This window comes from Rattus norvegicus, chromosome 18 (genome assembly GCF_021556685.1).
Source record: "Rattus norvegicus strain SHRSP/BbbUtx chromosome 18, alternate assembly SHRSP_T2T, whole genome shotgun sequence".
NCBI lineage: Eukaryota > Metazoa > Chordata > Mammalia > Rodentia > Muridae > Rattus > Rattus norvegicus.
This window is the reverse complement of record NC_141551.1, coordinates 42,710,217-42,730,543: the sequence shown is the minus strand read 5'-3', so window position 1 is coordinate 42,730,543 and position 20,327 is coordinate 42,710,217. Positions and strand designations below refer to the sequence as shown.

Below are 20,327 nucleotides of genomic sequence, written 5' to 3'. Positions count from 1 at the left end.
CAACTTTTATAGTGGGGAACAGATGCTGATGTGAATGTTACAAAGCTGAGAAATGCTTCTCAAATCCATGGTAGAGAGATGTCAAGTGGAACCCAGGAAAAGAAATACTAAAAGAAGACCAGGACAGAAACACTTGCCTGGACTTGTTCAGTGCAACAATGCCTTTGTTCAAGGAGCCCTAAGTAAGTGTCCAGAAAAGTCTTCAGCAATGTGAATCTCAGTTTAGATAAACTTTAAACCAAATTCCTATCTGTACAGTTAATAAACAAGTACCTTGAGACACACACACACTAGGATCTACCAGGACAGGTCCTTTTGTAGATTTTCAAAAGAATATTTAAATGTAAACCACCATTCGGCTTTACTGAATCTTGATGTCCATAGCAGCAATCAATCATTTCAAAAGGAAAGTTGCAGATATACAGTTCAACAACAAATATTGGTGGTTCTTGCTTCTGACTGATTGAACCCAATTAATTAATTCACTATCAGGAGGTGGTGGTGATGGACATGATAAAACAGGTGTGAACTTGACTTTGACCCCTCAGACGTCTTCCTACTCCCAATTATGAATTCATCTGAATTGATATAAACCCATGGAGAACATCACCCAAGAAGGGGAGAGCTAGGCAGAGATAAAGAAAAAGTTTATCCTAAGGGCATCCTAGAACATGCCAACTATTTCAGTCATTTCATAGATCATATTAAAAGGAAATTTGGGATAAACAGCACTCAATTTCTTGAGCTTCTTCTAATATTTTGAATATATGAGTCCTTGACCTCATAAGTCTAAGAACTTTTTTTTCACTTCACTGTGTTCCCTCCAAAGCTCAGATTTGTTTTGATATATTATAAAATAGTATGTTGCTAATATTTAAAGAAACAGATAAGGGCACCGGATATTACATGCAGAATATCATCCGTTAACTCATAGATCAATACGATCTGCTGACAGGCTGGGCTCTGCTAATTATGTTTTCCACAGTCTGATAAAAATGTTCTGCACCAGAGTATTTTCTATAGCTGGGTACAAGCATCCACAACAGGGTCCTTGTTAAGGGTCTGAACTTCCACTTAAACCTTCCATGTTAAATTCCTAGTCAGCAAAATAATTAAATAAAGTCTAGAATCAACTTTACGCTTTAATGTCACTTTATTGGGCATTTTATTTTAACTTCCATTTGTTGTTTAATAATTTCCTGCCCTCACTGCTCACATCCACTGAATCATCTCACGGTACTTACCAGGCATTCATTGGCTTTGAAGGGTTGCCATAGACTTGACACCCAGGTCACAAAGCATGTAGGAGGAAGCAAATGGGATCACAACTGCAGCCATTTTACATACAGCAAGAGCACCCAAGGAGCTCAGAACAAACACAGCATTGTGCTGCCCTGGGCAGCTGCTTGGCTAAATGTGGCCCCCAGCTGTCAATGAGACAACTGGTAATAATGAATTACTAGAGATTTAGACGGATCCAGCCTGTGTTTAGCCCCTCCTCAGAGACAGGCTCTTTACGTAGGTCTACACGTTTTGTTATGGGCCACCAGGGGAAACTCTGGACAGAAAGGCAGAACAGATGTATCAGCAATGCAGCTTTACCCCAGAACTGCTGGTAAAACAAAGATGTGATATGCAGATAAAGTTGTTCTCACTTAACAGGAGTATTCTAATGGCAAACTGAACCAGCCGCAAGGAAACAGTTTACTGCTGGATTCTTTCTGTGTGCATATACTTTAACTTTTTTTGGTATGTACAAGATTTAATTAATTTCTTGCTGCTTTAATGAAGAAACTGATCAATTCTTTTACAGTAGGGAAGAAACATGGACAATGGGTGTTGTTATAAATAACTCAGAACTGTTCAGTCTCAAAGCAACTTTTCGTGGCTTTAGAAACTAAAATTGACTCATCATTTGGTTATCTCTGAATGCCCAAGCCATGCACAATTCTACTTGTACTAAATATTTGGCAATGCAAATAATACAGAAAAAAATCTGGTGAATGTGAAACATCATCAGAATTAACTTTCCCAACAGGGAAATACTGTTCATTCTTTCAAGAAAGATTCAATAGTGCTGCAGCACAGGCAGTGCCCAATCTGAAGGTTAGAAAGTAACAATTCAATCATCCTTTCCCTTTCTCTACAAATATACAGACACACACCGCAACATGGATTCATTCAACATCTGACCATGGTACAAGAGGAAAATAATCCAATTTTTCATCTTAAAGGGACTTCTTCACATTCCAGGATATATCACTGATATTTCTAAGACAGTTCAATGCCTCATATTCTCTCTCTTCATACTGTCAGAAACACATAAACAATTGCTTTTCTAAGAGACTATATAAAATTGAGTCACCAGAAAGTTGGATATGAACCCATAGATAACTGTGACAAACCAATGACAGAATTTAAGGAAACACTGATTTCTTTTATAATTAGAAAGTACTAAAATTGAGACCAGCTCTTTAAAAATTAAACTGCATATCACACGTCCCATTTCTTCCTGGGAAATAAATAAATTAGCAACACTTTCCTCCACCATCATTAACCTGCACTATAACTACATATTTGTACAATGCATTTCTTTTGTTTAGGGTTTCAACTACATAGCTATATCAGAAGAATATAGTCCAAAGTTTTGGAGGTTTTTATAAAGGAGTTGTGTAATACTGGGAAATGTTGGAATTTAGGAAGTCAAGCTAGGTAGACATTGTTTCTCTCAGCTCAAGGCTGTAATGACTGTGTTTTGAGAAGGTCTCTCTTCTGTGAGAGCCACCTATTCAGTGACTGCTCCTCTCTTGGCACTTTGCAGTTATACTGGTATCAAGGTTGTCCTCTCCCACCTCCTTTGGCTATGCAGAACTCTAGAATGCCTGCAGGTCTCATTCAATGTGGCTATATGCTTGCTGAGATTTTCAGGGGACTTTTTGAGTCGTCGTTTGTAAATGCCTAAAGTGAAAGTAATGACTCTTCTAGCAATTTGCTCTATCAGAAGCCTGTGTGTATTCCCAGCAATGCTACAAGATGAACACCCCTGCCCCGTCTAAGTACACATGAGGCAAGTCCTTTGCAATGCATAAATATGCTCATTCCTATAGTTTGCACATACAGGAATCCATAACCTTCGCAGACACATCATCTGGCTGTATGTATCTTGACACTGCCACTGCCATTGTGAGACAAGAGTTTTATAGAAAGCTGGACACTAATTACTCTCTTAGATATTAAGAGAAAACAAAGGGTTTTTTTAATACTTTCATTTTTAACCACATAACAAAAACAGGATATGGTTTTATCCCATTTTGTTTTGCTTTTACCTTTATCTAGATAGGATTCTGTCCAGTCAAAGAAAGAAGAAACTAAAGAATAAAGGTTACAATTGTCCCTACCACAAAATAAAATGCTGTTGTGCAAAATTGTCAACCAGCCCTCCTTATCACTTCCATTATACTTAGAGCACACTTAGGTTTCCCAATACTAGAATGTAAGATATCAGAGGCTAAATATAGGAAAAATATTATAAGCATTTTATTCAGATAGGAAGGTTTAAATATCCTGTGTACAAGAAGAGTTGCCCTCAGTTCACCACCAAAAGTATCATGTTAGCATTTCAGCCCTAGTTTGGGTTCAAACCTTTCTTCTTCTTACAGTAGAAAAAAATAATAATTTGTACTTGAGATCATCTTCAAAACTTGTCTGCCTTTATAATGTGTTTACTTCATTCTTCTATTTAAAATAGATCTAATGATAAATTTGCAAAAGCATACTAATATTAGCCATTTGAAAATCCAATAACAAAAACCAGTGAAAAAGAAATAATAAAGAACAATTATTTAATAATAATAATAATAATAATAATAATAATAATAATAAACACAAAAAACCAATTCAATTGAAAATTAAAAACTATAAAAGTTCGAGCTAGTGATACACATCCATAGCTCTCGCACTTAGAAGGTGAGGCAGGGGGTTAGCATTTAAGGTTATCCTCGCCTACAGAGCAAGTTTGAGGTGATACTGAGCTTTATTAACATATCTCAAACATTAAAAAAAGTGAAAAATAAAATTTGTTTTAGATATAAACTTAGAGATAAAGTCGTTTTTCTGACTCCTCGCCATATAAAAATTTCATTAATGGAATTACTGAGGAGATTCAAGGCTAAGAGAGCTGACTGCCAATCCTGATGACCTGAGTTCAACTCCTGGGACCCTAAAGGTAAAAGGAGAGAAGCAAAAGTTGCCCTCCCACCATCACATGCGTGTCACACAAATAAAGTAATATAAAAAGACTTTTTAAATTAAGAAAGTAGACAAATAATTCAGTTGTTGTGCAGGAATTATATAAGAAAAAATGATGTCACAGCTTATTAACAAAAAACAGTCCTGGGAGAGATTTTTTTGTTAGATTAATATGTGATTGAATGTGTTGGAGAAAAGTTAAACTATTTAACTTTATTTGTATTATCAATAATATGATAAAATTTAAAATTTCAATTTAATTTTAGCTTAATAGTCATAAGTAAGTGGATACTTATGAGAAATTCTATACTAATTTTCTTTTCTGTTTGATTCTGTGTTTCTCTTTCAGGAAGTTTTTGGTTTGTTTTTGTAATATACTTGTGGTGACTGATTACAGTAACTCTGTTAAAAATTACATGTTTGTTATATTTAATGTATTTATTTTCTTTTTTGTTGTTATTTTGGTTTGGCTTGGGTTTTTTTTTTGTCTTGTTTGTGTTTGTATATTTGTTTTCAAGACAGAGTTTCTCTGTATATCTATGGTTGTCCTGGAACTCACTCTGTAAACCAGGCTGGCCTTGAACTCAGAGGTCTGCCTGCCTCTACATCTTGAGTGCCTGGATTAAAGGAATCTGCCACTATGGCTGACTCAAATTTGCTTTCTTAATTTAAAAGTTTAACATGTTTTTTAAAAAGAAATTAGAAAATTTGAATTTGGGGGGAGCTAATAAATGGTGTCAAAACCAATTACATATTTTGTAAGATAATTAGGAAAAATGGTCTTAAAAGTTGAATGGAATCACAAAAGATCTTAGTGGCTAGAGCAGTTCTAAGTAGAAAGAACCATGCTAGAAGTATCCCAATATTTCTCCTCAAATTATACCACAGCACCATAGTGATAAGAGAAACTATTCAGTGCCAGTCCAAGACAGACATGACAGCAATGGAACCTAAGACTCAGAAGTAAACCACACAGCTACAGCCATGAATTTTCTACAATGGTGTTAAAAACACACATTAAAAAAGAGATAATTTCTTCAACCAACAGTGCTGAGAAAGCAGATGTTCAGGTGAAGAATGTAACTAAAGTCACTTCTCCCATCATGCACAAAAGTCTAATTTACATGCATCAAAGACCTTACGAGAAGACATGGAACATTGAAATTGCTATAGAGGGAAAACAACAGTAAACAACTTTGAGATACAGGAATAGATAAAAACTTTCTGGGAAAAAAAAAAAAACCTCTAATAGCACAGAAACTGATTGCGAGAACTAAAAAGCAAAGCTATGTGAAATTATAAAGCTTTTGCACAACAAAGGAAAAAGTTCAGCAGAGTGAAGAACTGCACCAAAGGATGAGCCTGTCAACTATGCCTCAGAGTATATTAACATACAGGACGCATAACACTGTAAAAGTCACCCAAAATTCAATTGCCCATCAATAAATAGACTAGCGAATTGAATGGCTACTTCTCAGAAACACAAACTTCCCAGAAATATTTGAAAAGGTGTCCAATATCTTTCTGTATCAAAGAAATGGAAATTGAAACTGCTTTGAGACTCCAACTTTATGATGATTCCAATCGGAACAGGAATCATCAGAAAAACAAAGAATAAACTTTAGCAAGCATATAGGGGAATAGGGTGCCTTATAGATGGTCCAAGGGGATACGAATTATTATAACCACTATGGGAGTTAATGTGGAGGTTCCTCAAAAGTCAAAATAATAAACCTAAAATATGACCCCATTATACCACTCTGGGGTACATTCTCAAATGACTCCGAGTCAGCATACTGAGAAAAGGACCTAGCCTAGAGATCTATGAACAAATAAGTAGGTAAAGAAAATAGGCAAAATGGAATTTTATTCAGCCATAAATAAGCACCAATAAAATAAATATTCATTTATTTAAATAAAAATTGTCATGGCATTTTTTTTTCTTTCAGGAAAAGGAGTCAAGCTAGAAAATAATTATTTTCATTAAAATAAGCCAAATGCAAAAATCAAAAGTTAATGTTTTATGCCATATATGAAATCTAAATTGTGTGTGTGTGTGTGTGTGTGTGTGTGTGTGTGTGTGTGTGTGTGTTACATTGAGCACCAGTGCCACATCTCGCCTGTAGAATTCAAGGGACAACTTGCTGAAGTTGTTCTCTCCTTCCACCATGTGGATTCCTAGGATCAAAAACAGGTTTTCAGGCTTTGTAGCAGGCACCTTACCTCTGAGCCATCTCACAGTCCCCCTAAGCATCTCTAAGACACTGTTCAAAGCTGTGTAATTGGATAGAATTATTATTATTATTATTATTATTATTATTATTATTATTAACAACAAGAAGATGGAATGGTGGAACAAGAAGAATGCTATGGTCAAGACACAAAGAGAAACAAGAAGAAAGCTACCTGTCAGTGATTGAAAGAAATGGCAGGCAAGAGGAGAACCAGAAGTCGGGAGATGCTGCTGCAAGGATGTATACCTGTCAATAGGGAAAGAAAGCATCCCAAAGAATGACTTCAAAAGTCATTATCACAGCACTGTATGAAAGAATCAATTAATGACTACCTTAGTGGAATCAGAATGGAAGTTTAAGGGCTATACAAGGTCTTCCCATGAGAAATGGTATATATTTGATGGGCTCAGATGATTAATGGGTTTAATATGACCACAAAGAATTTTAACTAAATGACTTCTCAATCTAGTCTTTCATTTACACAGGAGACCAAATGAGAATATCAGGATGATCATCTCAGTTAAATTTAAAACTACTGAGTGCATCTATTTCTTTCCTCTGGAATGTGAATACTTATGTAAATAAAATGCAGTGCCTGTTCTCAATGTAAATCAATTGTTTTTATATACATATGAAACAACCTAGGAACATTTACCGATACATACTTCACGAATAGATCCCTTGGCACTTCCGGAGTGTTAAATGAAGGCAAAGAAAACGTGTAAAAAATGTCTTTGGGCTATACATGGACTGACCCTGGGCTCCAACTGCTTGGGTAGCAATAAATAGCCTAGTAAGGGCACCATGGAAGGGGAAGCCCTTGGTCCTGCCAAGGCTAGACCCCCAGTGAGTGGAATTCTTGTGGGGAGGGCGGTAATGGGGGGAGGGTTGGGGGGAGAACACCCGTATAGAATGGGAAGGGGAGGGGTTAGGGGGATGTTGCCATGGAAACCGGGAAGGGGAATAACATTTGAAATGTAAATAAGAAATATCCAATTTAATAAAGATGAAAAAAAAAGAAAGAAAATTTTCCTTTCCTCTTGTTTACTGAATATATATATATACATATATATATATACATATATATACATATATATTGTCTTTGGGAGGACTGATAAAGTGAAATAACAAATACAAAGGATACAAGCAGATAGCATGTGCACTGATCAAACAGTTTCATCATCATGTCTGACATACTGTCCTGAATGGAAGCCCTAAATAGGATGATAATAGGAACATGGGTCATAGAAATCTATTGGCTATGACTATCAAGGATTCCCACACCAGGGTTTTCCTATACTGTGCTTTGTTCCTCAAAGAGAATCCTTCCCTGACTCCTAATTCTCACTGAGTGAGGCTCAAACAGTGACCATGTTACACAGGCTTGGCCAATAAGGCAATACTTACCCATACCAGGAGATTAATCTATGGGGTGAGGGGACTGAAACTGTCCTGTTAGCCACACCAGGAAGTATTTGGAGAGGTTTGCTACTACATGGAAACAACCTTCCTGAAACAAGAGGCCTGTTCAGTGAAACAGATGACTAGATATGGGAAAGGAGACATTTATGATAACTATATTAAGAGCACTGGAACCAATTATTCCTGAATTGGAATATCCAACAGATCATTCCATTACTTTGGCCAATAAGCTTCCTTTTCCCTTTAAATCAGTTTATATTAAGTTTCCATTGAGAGCAACCCAAAGAATTTTGACTGGTACTTCAACTAAACATAAGGAGCCCAAATAATAGGTTTGAATTTGAGCCAGTGGAACATAAAATCCAGTAAGGTGGTTGAGCTTTCTATGTTAGTAGGAATGATGTGAGTTTAAATATTTCAAGGTCAATTTGAGGAAAATTTTATTTCTAATTCTGACTCTTAATTTAGCCATGAAAAATTGAACAAATAATTTGATCTTTGTATTAACTTGTGTGTTTAAAGACAATAGTGCCTCCCTAGAACAGTATCTAAGTGTAAAATCAGATACTATGTATGTGAGAACACACTATATGGACAGTGGAAACAGTTTCTTCTTTCATTTCTACTGGAAATGGCAGAAGAATCCACACAGAAGAGACTATATGGCTTAAATAAATTCAAGTTATTTTCTGAATGTCCCAGCATAATCCATCTTTCCATGCTTATGTTAAAAAATTACATGCTTTCCCATCACGGCCTTCTATATCCCCTCTCAGTATGATATTATTCATGACAAGATGTTACAAAACCCAAGAAAGTTTGTATTTTAAGCAGGGATACATAAAATGGAAAAATTAAACCTTTAAGAATAATTTCCTGAAGTTGACATTTGTCAGGCTTGTTGCTACAGAAAATTCAGTTTACCTAGATGCTAAGGCAACATGTGAGGGAAAAATAGGTCACAAGTCAGCCCACACACCCATAATATATTGAAGCAGAGATACACGATTATCATGAAATAATTTAGCTTTAAAGCGGCATATTGTGGAGTTACAGCATAAAGTAGATTGGAATATGGACATACAAAGAATGTCATTGAAGGGGAAGAAAGATGGATCAGTAGTTAAGAACACTTTTGTAGGGAGATCCATGTTCCATTCCCAGCATCCACATCAGGAGGCTTATAATGGCTTGTAACTCCAGCTCCAGAAAAGCCCATAATATGTTCCCGCCTCCATGGACTGCCATATATCCATGGCTTACTCTCGGCACAGATATACACAATTAACATAAATAAAAATGAGTGATTTAAAAAAAATCAATGTCACTAAGTGGAAGTATTCTTAAACATGCAGATAAACATTGAAAATAGCCAAATCGCAGCAGGAGCTGCCAGTCAGCCTACAACTGGACCCTTCTGGTCTCCATCAATGCCAAGAGCTGGGGCTGTTCCTCAGCCCTCAGACACAAAACTTACCTACAGAGAGTTGGTCTGCCAGGAGCACTCTACCTCCTAAGCCTGCAGCCCACAGGTAGAAGGCCACTTTCTCCCCATTGACTGTCTAAAGAGAGACGTACCCAGAGTGCACAGTGTTCTGGAGCCACAGGGTAGCCTGGGATGTGACCCTTCTCGTTTCCATCTGCACCCAGAGCTGGGGCTGTCCAACAACTCTCAGACCCAAAACCTGCCCTGAGAGAGCTGGTCTTCCAGGAGTGCTCTCACTCCACAAATCACTGGCTCACAGGCTCACAGGCTCACAGGCTCACAGGCTCACAGGCTCACAGGCTCACAGACTCACAGGCTCACAGGCTCACAGGCCCACAGGAAGGACAAGCTCCAGTCAGAGACAGCAAGACCAACTAACATCAGAGATAACTAGATGGCAAGAGGCAAGCACGAGAACCTAAGCAACAGAAACCAAGACTACTTGGCATCATCAGAACCCAGATCTCCCACCATAGCAAATAATGGATATCCCAAGACATGGAAAAAGCAACATTTGGATTTAAAATAACCTCTTTCTTTTAATTTTTTATTTACTGTATATGAAGACGCTGTAGCTGTCTTCAGACACACCAGAAGAGGGCATTGGATCCCACTACAGATGGTTGTGAGCCACCATGTGGTTGCTGGGGATTGAACTCAGGACCTCTGGAAGAGCAGTCAGCGCTCTTAACCACTGAGCCATCTCTCCAGCCCTTAAAATAACATCTTATGATGATGATAGAGGACTTTAAGAAGGACATAAATAACTCCATTAAAGAAAGTCAAGACAACACAGGTAAACAGGTAGAAGCTCTTAAAGAGGAAACACAAAATTCCCTTAAGGAATTATAGGAAAACACAATGAAATAGGTGAAGGAATTGAACAAAACCATCCAGGATCTAAAACTGGAAAGAGAAACAATAAAGAAATCACGATGGGGGACAACCCTAGAGATAGAAAATCTAAGAAACAGATGAGGAAACAGATCATAGATGCAAGCCTCACCAACAGAATACAAGTGACTGAAGAGAGAATCGCAGGGGCAGAAGATACCATAGAAAATATTGACACAATAGTCAAAGAAAGTACAAAATGGCAAAAAGATCCTAATCCAAAATATCCAGTAAATCTAGGACAGAATGAAAAGATCAAGCCAAAGGATAATAGGTATAGAAGAGAATGAATATTTTCAACTTAAAGGGCCAGTAAATATCTTTAACAAAATTGTAGAAGAAAACTTTCCTAACCTAAAGAAAGGGATGCCCCAGAACATACACGAAACCTACAGAACTCCAAATAGATTGGACTAGAAAATAAATCCCTCCCATCACATAATAGTCAAAACACAAATACACAAAACAGAATAAGAATTTTAAAAGCAGTAAGGAAAATGGGTCAAGAAGCATATAAAGGCAAACCTATCAGAATTATAACAGACTTCCCACCAGAGACTATGAAAGCCAGAAGATCCTGGAAAGATGTCAAAAAGACCCTAAGAGAACACAAGTGCCAGCCTAGGCTACTATATCCAGCAAAACTCTCAATTAATATAGATGGAGAAACCAAGATATTCCATGACAAAATCAAATTTACACAATATCTTTCCACAAATACCATCCTACAAAGGTTTCCTCCTTCTAACACAAAAAGGAAAACTATACTCTAGAAAAAGGAAGAAAGTAATCTTCTTGCAACAAACTCCAAAGAAGATAGCCATGAAAACATGATTCCACCTCGAACAACAGAAGTGATAGGAAACAACACTCATTGATCCGTAATATCTCTTAACATCAATGGACTCAATTCTCCAATGAAAGGACACAGACTGGATACCAAAACAGGACACAGTATTTTCCTGCATACAGCAAACACACCTCAGTGACAAAGACAGACACTATCTCAGAGTAGAAGGCTGGGAAAATATTTTCAAGAAAATGGTCCCAAGAAACAAGCTAGAGTAGCCATTCTAATATCAAATAAAATCAACTTTCAACCAAAAGTTATCAAAAAGATAAGGAAGGACATGTTGTTCTCATCAAAGGAAAAATCCAGCCAGTTGAACTCTCAATTCTGAATATCTATCCTCCAAATGAAAGGGCACCCACATTCATAAAAGAAACTTTACAAAAGCTCAAAGCACACACAATACTAGTAGGAGACCTCAACACCCCACACTCATCAATAGACAGATCATGGAAACGAAACTATACAGAGACACAGTGAAACTAACAGAAGTTATGAACCAAATGTATTTAACAGATATCTATAGAATATTTCATACTAGAAAAAAGAATATACCTTCTTCTCAGCACCTCATGGTACCTTCTCCATAATTGACCATATAATTGGTCACAAAACAAGCCTAAACAATTACAAGAAGATTGAAATAATTCCATGTACCCTATAAGAACACCATAGACTAAGACTGGTATTCAATAAAAAACAAAAACCATAGAAAGCTCACATATACATGGAAACTGAACAATACTCTACTCAATGATAACTTGGTCAAGGAAGAAATCAAGAAAGAAATTAAAGACTTTTTTGAATTTAATAACAATGAAGGCACAACATATACAAATTTATGAGATTCAAAGAAAGCAGTGCTAAGAGGAAAACTCATAACTCTGAGTGCCTCCAAAAAGAAATTGGAAAGAGTATACACTAACAGTTTGACAGCACTCCTGAAAGCTCTAGAACAAAAAGAAGTAAATTCATCAAGAGGAGTTGACAGGAAATAATCAAATTCAGACTGGAAATCAACCAAGTAGAAACAAAAATAACTATACAAAGAATCAACAAAACAAGAAGCTGGTTCTTTGAGAAAATCAACAAGATAGATGAAGACTAAGCCAGATTAACCAGAGGGAAGAGAGACAGTATCCAAATTAACAAAACCAGAAATGAAGAGTGAGACATAACAGTGGAAAATGAAGAAATCCAAAATATCATCAGGTCCTAATACAAAAGCCCATATTCAACAAAACTGGAAAATTTGGAGGAAATGCACAATTCTCGAGACAGATACCAGGTATGAAAGTTAAAGCAAGATCAAACAAACCATATAAACAGTTCTCTCACTCCTAAAGAAACAAAAGCAGTTATTAAAAGTCTCCCGACCAAAGAAAAGCCCAGGACAAGATGAGTTTAGTGCAGAATTCTATCAGACCTTCAAAGAAGGCCTAATACTCTTCAAACTTTTTTCACAAAATAGAAACAGAAGGAACATCATTGAATTCCTTTTTGAAGCAAAAATTATGATTAGACCTAAACCACACAAAGATGGTAACAAGAAAGAAAACTTCAGACCAATTTCCCTCATGAATATTGATGCAAAAATACTTTATAAAATAGTCGCAAACTGAATCCAAGAGCACAACAATCACCCAACATGATCAAGTAGGCTTGATCCCAGGGATGCAAGGATGGTTCAACATACAGAAATCCATCCATGTAATACACTATATAAACAAACTCAAATTAAAAAAAAAACACCACATGAACATTTCATTAGATACTGATAAATCACTTGATAAAATTCAACACTCTTCATGTTAAAAGTCTTGGAAAGAACAGGAATTCAAGGCCCATAGCTAAACACAGTAAAAGCAATATACAGCAAACCAGTAGCCAACATTAAATAGAGAAAAGAATGAAGCAATCCCACTAAATTCTGGGACTAGACAAGGCTGCACACTCTCTCCTGACCTATTCAATATAGTACTTGAAGTCTTAGCAAGAGGAATTAGACAACGAAAAGAGGTCAAAGGGATATTAGAAAGGAAGAAATCAAAATATCACTATTTGCAGATATGATAGTATACTTAAGTGACAACAAAAATTCCACCAGAGAACTCTGATAAGCAACTTCAGCAAAGTGACTGGAAATAAAATTAACTCAAATCAGTAGGCTTCCCCTACACAAAGGATAAACAGGCTGAGAAAGTAATTAGAGAAATAAAATCCTTCACATAGTCACAAATACTATAAAATAACTTGGGGTGGCTCTAAGCAAATAAAAGATCAGTACGATTAGAGCTTCAAGTCTCTGAAGAAAGAAATTGAAGAGGATCTCAGAAGATAGAGTTATCTCCTATGCTCATGAATTAGCAGGATTAATATAACAAAAAGACCATCTTGCAGAAAACAATCAGCAAATTTAAATCAATACTTATAAAATTTCAAATTCAATACTTCATGCAATTAAAAAGAGCAATTTGCATTCATTTGCAAAAGAAAAAACTCCAAGATAGTGAAAACTATTCCCAATATTAAAAGAACTTCTGGGGAAATTGCCATCCCTGATCTTAAGCTGTATTACAGAGCAATCATGATAAAAAGTGCATGGTATTGGTACAGAGACAGACAGGTAGATCAACGGCATAGATTGAACACTGAGAAATGAACCCACACACCTATGGTTATTTAATCTTACATAAAGGAGTTAAAACTATGCAATGGGAAAAAGACAGCATTTTCAACATGTGGTTCTAGATCACCTGGAGGTCAGCATGGAGAAGAATATAAGTTGACTGATTCTTATCTCCTTGTACAAGGCTGTAGCCCATGTAGATCAAAGACCTCCACATAAAACCAGATACAATCAAACGAATAGAAGAAAAGGTAGAGAAGAGCCTTGAACACATAGACACGAGGGAAAAATTTCCTGAACAGAACACCAACGGCTCATGCTTAAGATCAACAATCAACATATGGGACCTCATGAAATTGCCAACACTCTGGAAGAGAAAGGACATGATCAATAAGACAAAATGATAACCAAAAGATTTGGAAAAGTTCTTTACCAATCCTACATCTGATAGATGGCTAATATCTACACAAAGAACTCAAGAATTAGACTACAGAGAATCAAATAATCCTATCAAAAATGGGGTACAGTGCTAGCAAAGAATTCTCAACAGAAGAATCCCGAATGGCTGAGAAGCACCTAAGAAATGTGCACCCAACCAACAAAGAGAAGGTACTGACCCATCTAGTTGAATTAGGAAAAACCTGGAAGAAGCTAAGGAGGAAGGCAATCCTGTAGGAGGACTAGCAGTCTCAAATAACCTAGACCCCTGAGATCTCTTAGACACTGGATCACCAAAAAGGAAGCATACACCAGCTGAGATGAGGCCTCCAACACAAATATGGCAGAGGACTCCCTGGTCTGTGTTCATTCATAGAAGATGCACCTAATCCGCAGGAGCCTGGAGGCCCCAGGAAGATTAAAGGTCAAGTGGGGTGGGTAGTGTGTGGACATGCTTGTGGAGATGGGTAGAGGGCAAACTGGGGGGGGGGGCAGGGAGGGAGTACTTATGGGATGTGGAACCTGCAGGGGTTGGTCCTGAGTAGAAAAATTGTGAACTGTAAAAATGAATGAATGAATGAATGAATGAATGAATAAATAAATAAATAAATAAATAAATAAATAAATAAATAAATAAATTTTTAAAAATCAAAAATATCCAATGTCCTTAGTCACCAGGGAATGGCAAATAAAACAAATAAAAAAAATACCAGCTCACACCTCACAGCTCACACCTCTGATCTTAGTCAGAATGGCTAAGATCAAAAACTCAGGTGACACTAGAGAATGGTGAGGTTGTAGAGAAAGAAGAAAACTCCTCCAATGTTGGTGAAATTGAGAGCTGGTACACCCATTTTGGAAATCAGTCAGGCATTTTCTCAAAAATATTGGACATACTATTAACTGAGGACACAGCTATACCACTCTTGAGCATATACCAAAAATATGCTCCAACATATAACAAGGGAACATGTTTCACTATGTTCATATCAGCCTTATTTACAGTGCCCAGAAGCTGGAAAGAACCAGATGTCCTTCAGCAGAGAAATGGATACAGAAATTGTGGGACATTTACACACTGGAGTAGTACTCAGTTATTAAAAACAATGACTACATGAAATTCTTATAGAAATGGATGCAACTAGAAAATATCCTGAGTGAGGTAACCTAGTCTCAACAAAACACACTCAGAGAAGTGGATATTAGCCCAAAGCTTTGATTATCTAAGAAAATATTCACAGAATATATGAAGCTCAAGAAGAAGGAAGATGAAAAATATAACTGCTTCATTCCTTCTTAGAAGAGAGAACAAAAATATTCAGGGGAGGAAAGACAGAAAAAAAGAGTGGAAATGGGACTGAAGAAAAGGTCATGCACACACTGCCCAACCTGAGGATCCATTCATATGCAGCCACCAAACCCAGTCACTCTTAATCTTGCCAAGATGTCCTAGCTGACAGGAACCAGATATGTGTGGCTCCTGAAAGGCTCTGCTAAAGCCCTACTGACACAGATGAGGATGGTTGCAGCTAACAATTGGACTGAAGAAGTAGATCCCAATGGAGGACTTACAGAAAAAAACTGAAGGAGCTGAAGGAATCTGCAACCCCATAGGAAGAACAACAATATCAACCAACCAGATCCCACCAGAGCTTAAAGGGACCAAACCACCAACCAATCAGTACACATGGAGGGACTGATGACTCCAGCCATATATGTAGCAGAGAATGGCATTGTCCAGCATCAATAGGAGGAAAAGCCCTTGGTCCTGTGAAGACTTGATTCCCCAAGGTAGGATAATTCCAGAGTGTTGAGGGTGGAGTGGTTGGGTAGGAGTGGGATGGATGAGAGGATATGGTTGAGGGGGGGGAGGGGATAACATTTAAAATCTAAATACATAAAATGTCCAAGAAAATAAAATTTAAAAGAAAATAACACATCAAAAAAACATGTGTTGATCAGGACTTGAACTTGTTCAGGTTCAAGTACAGCAAGAAGATGGGGAGGCTGAGTGGATACTAATGGAGAAAAGTTTTAACAGTCCTTTGTGTTAAACTGTCAAGACAATGAAGAAGAAGGCAGTCATTCGGAAGCCCATTGTGTTAATTCTATGGCTGTTTTACTGAACTCTCTGTCTTAAAATCAATGTTTTTAACCCCTAATCTTGCTGGGTCAGTGTAATATTTAGTGTTCCACTGCTTTTCTATCACAATGTCATTTATAAATTATAGCGTGGTGGTGCCTCTACCAGATTCATGCCTGTGCTGCTGTAAAGAAGCTTTGGGAGTTTTGTGGCTTCAACTTGGTCCCATAATCAGCCTCCTAGATGCTTGCTTGGGAGATGATCCTCATGGCACATAATTCTTCTCCTTATAGGCTTTTCATGTCTGGATAATTTCCAACATATCAGGTGGAATGGGCCTCTTCAAAGAGGAATACTCTGAATTTAGATATCCCTTCATCCATTACCAGTAGATTCAACAATTCACCTAGTTGTAGGCATAGAGGCTCGAAGAGTCCAAGAGTTCATTTATTCTGTTTTATTTTATCTAAACATGGAATGCAGCTCAAGACCAAGATGTGGAACTAGGTACCAAGTCACTTTTAAGGAATTGCGGCCTTAACCAGGAAAAGAATGTTACAGACTATCAATATTGCACACACACACACACACACACACACACAGAGAGAGAGAGAGAGAGAGAGAGAGAGACATACAGATGCACATGTATGTTAGCCTGTATGCACATAAACACTCCCACGTACTTTCATACATGCACATGCACAAATGCACATAACAAATATAAGAAGAATGATCTCATGTCCACGCCTTCCTCCCAGATAAGGAATTAGCATGTACATGCACGTGTACATGCAGGAGATCCTGAACAACTTTTGGGAATTGAAAAAAAAAAAAGAAACTAAGAAAACATCAAAGGGAAGAGTAAAGGAGCAATGAACTCAATTCTACTTCATTTGTCAAGAGAGACAAGATAGTAATTGATTATAACACTGCCCACCATCGTAGACTAGCATGCACATGATGTGGACTTCTCTGCACAGTGTCTTGCACTCTGTTTGAAGGACACTCTGTTTGAAGGAAGGAGATGACCAGAGAATGAAGAGTGAATGACTTTGGAGCAAAAACCACTGTGAACAGACAAAGAAAACAGAGAATATGGAGAAAGAGATGGGATATGAGGGAGTGAGGGAGATGAGGGACTAGAGAAGAGATTGGCTGCCACATATCAAAGGATGGGGACAGAGAAAGTGTAGTGTTGGCTGTTCAAGTCTCATTCACTTGCTGTGACAAGCATCAGTAATAAATGCTAATAAGGAAAAAGAAAGTTTTCTTGAAGATGACAGGTCATAGTCAAACACTGGAGAGGATCAGATCAAGAACTCCAGCAGGAATTGAAAGAAGAAGCAATGGAGAATGAATCCCATCTGAAAGAGTGTTAGGGTGCCATCTTATACGATGGTAGATGTGCCTCAGCCAGCTGTTTACAAAGGGTTGTAAACCTCCGGGCTTAAGCCCTTAAATGATCATGCTGGTGGAAACTAATTCTGTGGCAGAGAGTTCTGATGTAGACACACTGACACTGTGGGGCTACTGGCTGTCACAGGTATGCATGTAGTCTCCTTCTACACAGAACACATACAAGGCCATATGAAGCAAGGAAACTCGCCTACGGAATGTTTATGGTAGATTGGGATAATTGGGGCTGAATTTATGATTATAGTTAGAGATGCAATTCCACAGTAAGGACTCGGACTGCACAGCTGAGGGGCTGGCCATATCGAGATATCTCTGGGGACAGTGCAGTGGGAAACACATGTATTCCCGAGTTTATTTGTACACCTCAGAAATGGGAGGGGACATGGGAGCCTTTAAGGAATGTCCTGATCAAAGAGCTACAGTAATGGAACCACCCTCATGAAGTAGACCTCACAATGCAGAACCTTGGTAACCAGACAAGCCACTGGTCAGAGCAAGGCCTGCAGGCTCACTTGTCAGAGACAATAGAGAGGGCAGAATGTTCTCTTGCTGTCTTCAGACTACTCGAAGCTCAGGCCTTAAGAAAGGTAAGAGGGAAGGCCATGATGGTGAATGGAGGCAGAGGATTCACTCTTGCCTTCAATGCCTGTGGCCATTTTCAAAAACAAGAACAAATTTGACCAAGGCCAGCCATGGACAGGACCACACAGACCAAATATACACTCTTTTCTCTGTGGGTTTGGCATTGAAATAATTCAGGGAAACTTGGATGAGGAGAACCATTCAGAAGGGTGCAGATCTGGGCCAGGTCGAACCCTCCACTTTGATCTCTCTTCAGGTGGAGAATGCTTCTGCTCAATAGGACCAGAGGGAGCCCAGAGAGAGTCCTGGACCAGGGCACAGACTGTGGTTAACCAGATGAACACCCTGGTGCCTTTTCTGAAGGAAAGGGACCCCTTGGTTGTCCTTCCTTTTCTGTCTACATACAGAAGTTTTGCCACCCTCCTATAGGTATTGGACCTGCTGTTTGTGAGGTGAGTGCCCATCATCAAGCCCAAAGTTCTCAGATCTTCCTGTTCTTTCCAGGAATTTCTACCCCACCCTCTGTCTCTCTCCCTGTTTGTCTCATTGTCACCCTTGATGGCCCCCCTCAGTGTTTGTATGCGTCTAGCTTTCTCTTTCCCTTTCTCATTTTCTCTCACTCCCTTCTTCATCTTCCTTTCTTTTCTGTTTTCATCTCCCTTTCTTCTCACTCTCCCTCTCCATCACATTCTCTATATCTCTATGTCCATCTCAGTCTCTTTCTCTGTCTAATTCTAAATGTCTGTCTCTTTCTCCATCTATTTTTTGTACATTATTGTCAGAACCCATTAGTATGCATTAAGCAATTCCCTCTCCTAGGGTTGGTCTAAGCAACTGGGCTGTCCATAGCTGAGACTCTAAAATGGAAGTTACTAACCCCTCTACTTAGAAAAAGCACTTTATCATTCACGCAACATTTCTGAGGCCTCAGTGAATGAAATTCTCTCATAATATATATGAAGTACTAGAAATATTGGAGTACCTGGTAGAAATGTGTCCAAAGTAGAGATCCATGAACAGTAATACAAGAAACCATGTGACCAAGGAGATGTCTGGCTAGAGATGCCTGTGTTCAACATTTGCACAGATACATTGAAAGCACCTATTGTGTACAGCTAAACTAACTATTCTGAGAGCAGCCAGAAGTGACAGTATTAGGTGAGGAGACTGGGACTTTAGAGGTGACATTCTCTTTGGTCTTTTCTAGGTATGCTTACTTCAAACCTTATTCTAAAGAGGACAAACAAGTAAAGAACACCCTCTGTAGCTTCCTGGAAACATGGATGGACACGAATCCTGAGGACTTTTGTGACCCAGCAGACCTGTTGCCTCTGAAATACCTGAAGGCCTACTTGAGTGTGTGCATGCCACACTCTGATCTTAGTGTCCGCGTCAAGAGGCTCCTGACCCAGCTGCAGGAAGAACATGCCAAGGATTCACAAACCAAGGATGAGGAAGACTCAGATCTGGGGAGACACACTGCCTCAGATCAACACATTGAGTGTAAATCAGCAGGGGAAAGAGCCACTTTGGAGCCAGAACGAACTTGTGTATCAGAGCTGTAGATCGCAAAAACCTCCAGAATTTCTCTGATGCATGAGGAGTTGCAGACAGATGTCAGAGCAACAGCTCAGACAGCACATGATAGCAACTGTGGAACCTGTGTCTTAGTATATCTGTAGATACAGTGTACCTTTCAGTCATGTCCTGCTTGTCATAGTGGGCCTACCTATTTAGAGGATGGCCCTGTCACCTCTGCTCATCAATTGCACTCTGTCCTATATCTGAGCTATTGCTCCTGTAACTCACGATCAGCTGCTGATTTCAATCCAGCAGCAGTTCCAATCCCACAACCAGCCTTCCTCTCCCCTGAGAAATAGCCTTTTTACTCCTTCTGATGTTTTCAATATTGTGTTTAAGTATTGGTTTTAATAACTTGTTAATATTTTGTTTAAAATGTCTAAAATGTTTTGTAAAAATGAGAGAAAATATCTGCAAATTTTGAATATTTTATTTAATAAATTATCTTAAGGTCATCATTCAAA

At 38.2% G+C, this 20,327-nt stretch overlaps 1 long non-coding RNA gene across 1 annotated transcript; it reads left to right on the top strand.

The window, feature by feature from the left end:
• Positions 1–18,174: 18,174 nt before the first annotated feature.
• Positions 18,175–20,327, top strand: Ralgds-ps5 (ral guanine nucleotide dissociation stimulator, pseudogene 5). Its single transcript, XR_015643130.1, has 3 exons — positions 18,175–18,287; positions 18,539–18,734; positions 19,490–20,327. It is a non-coding gene; the product is annotated as a ral guanine nucleotide dissociation stimulator, pseudogene 5 (long non-coding RNA).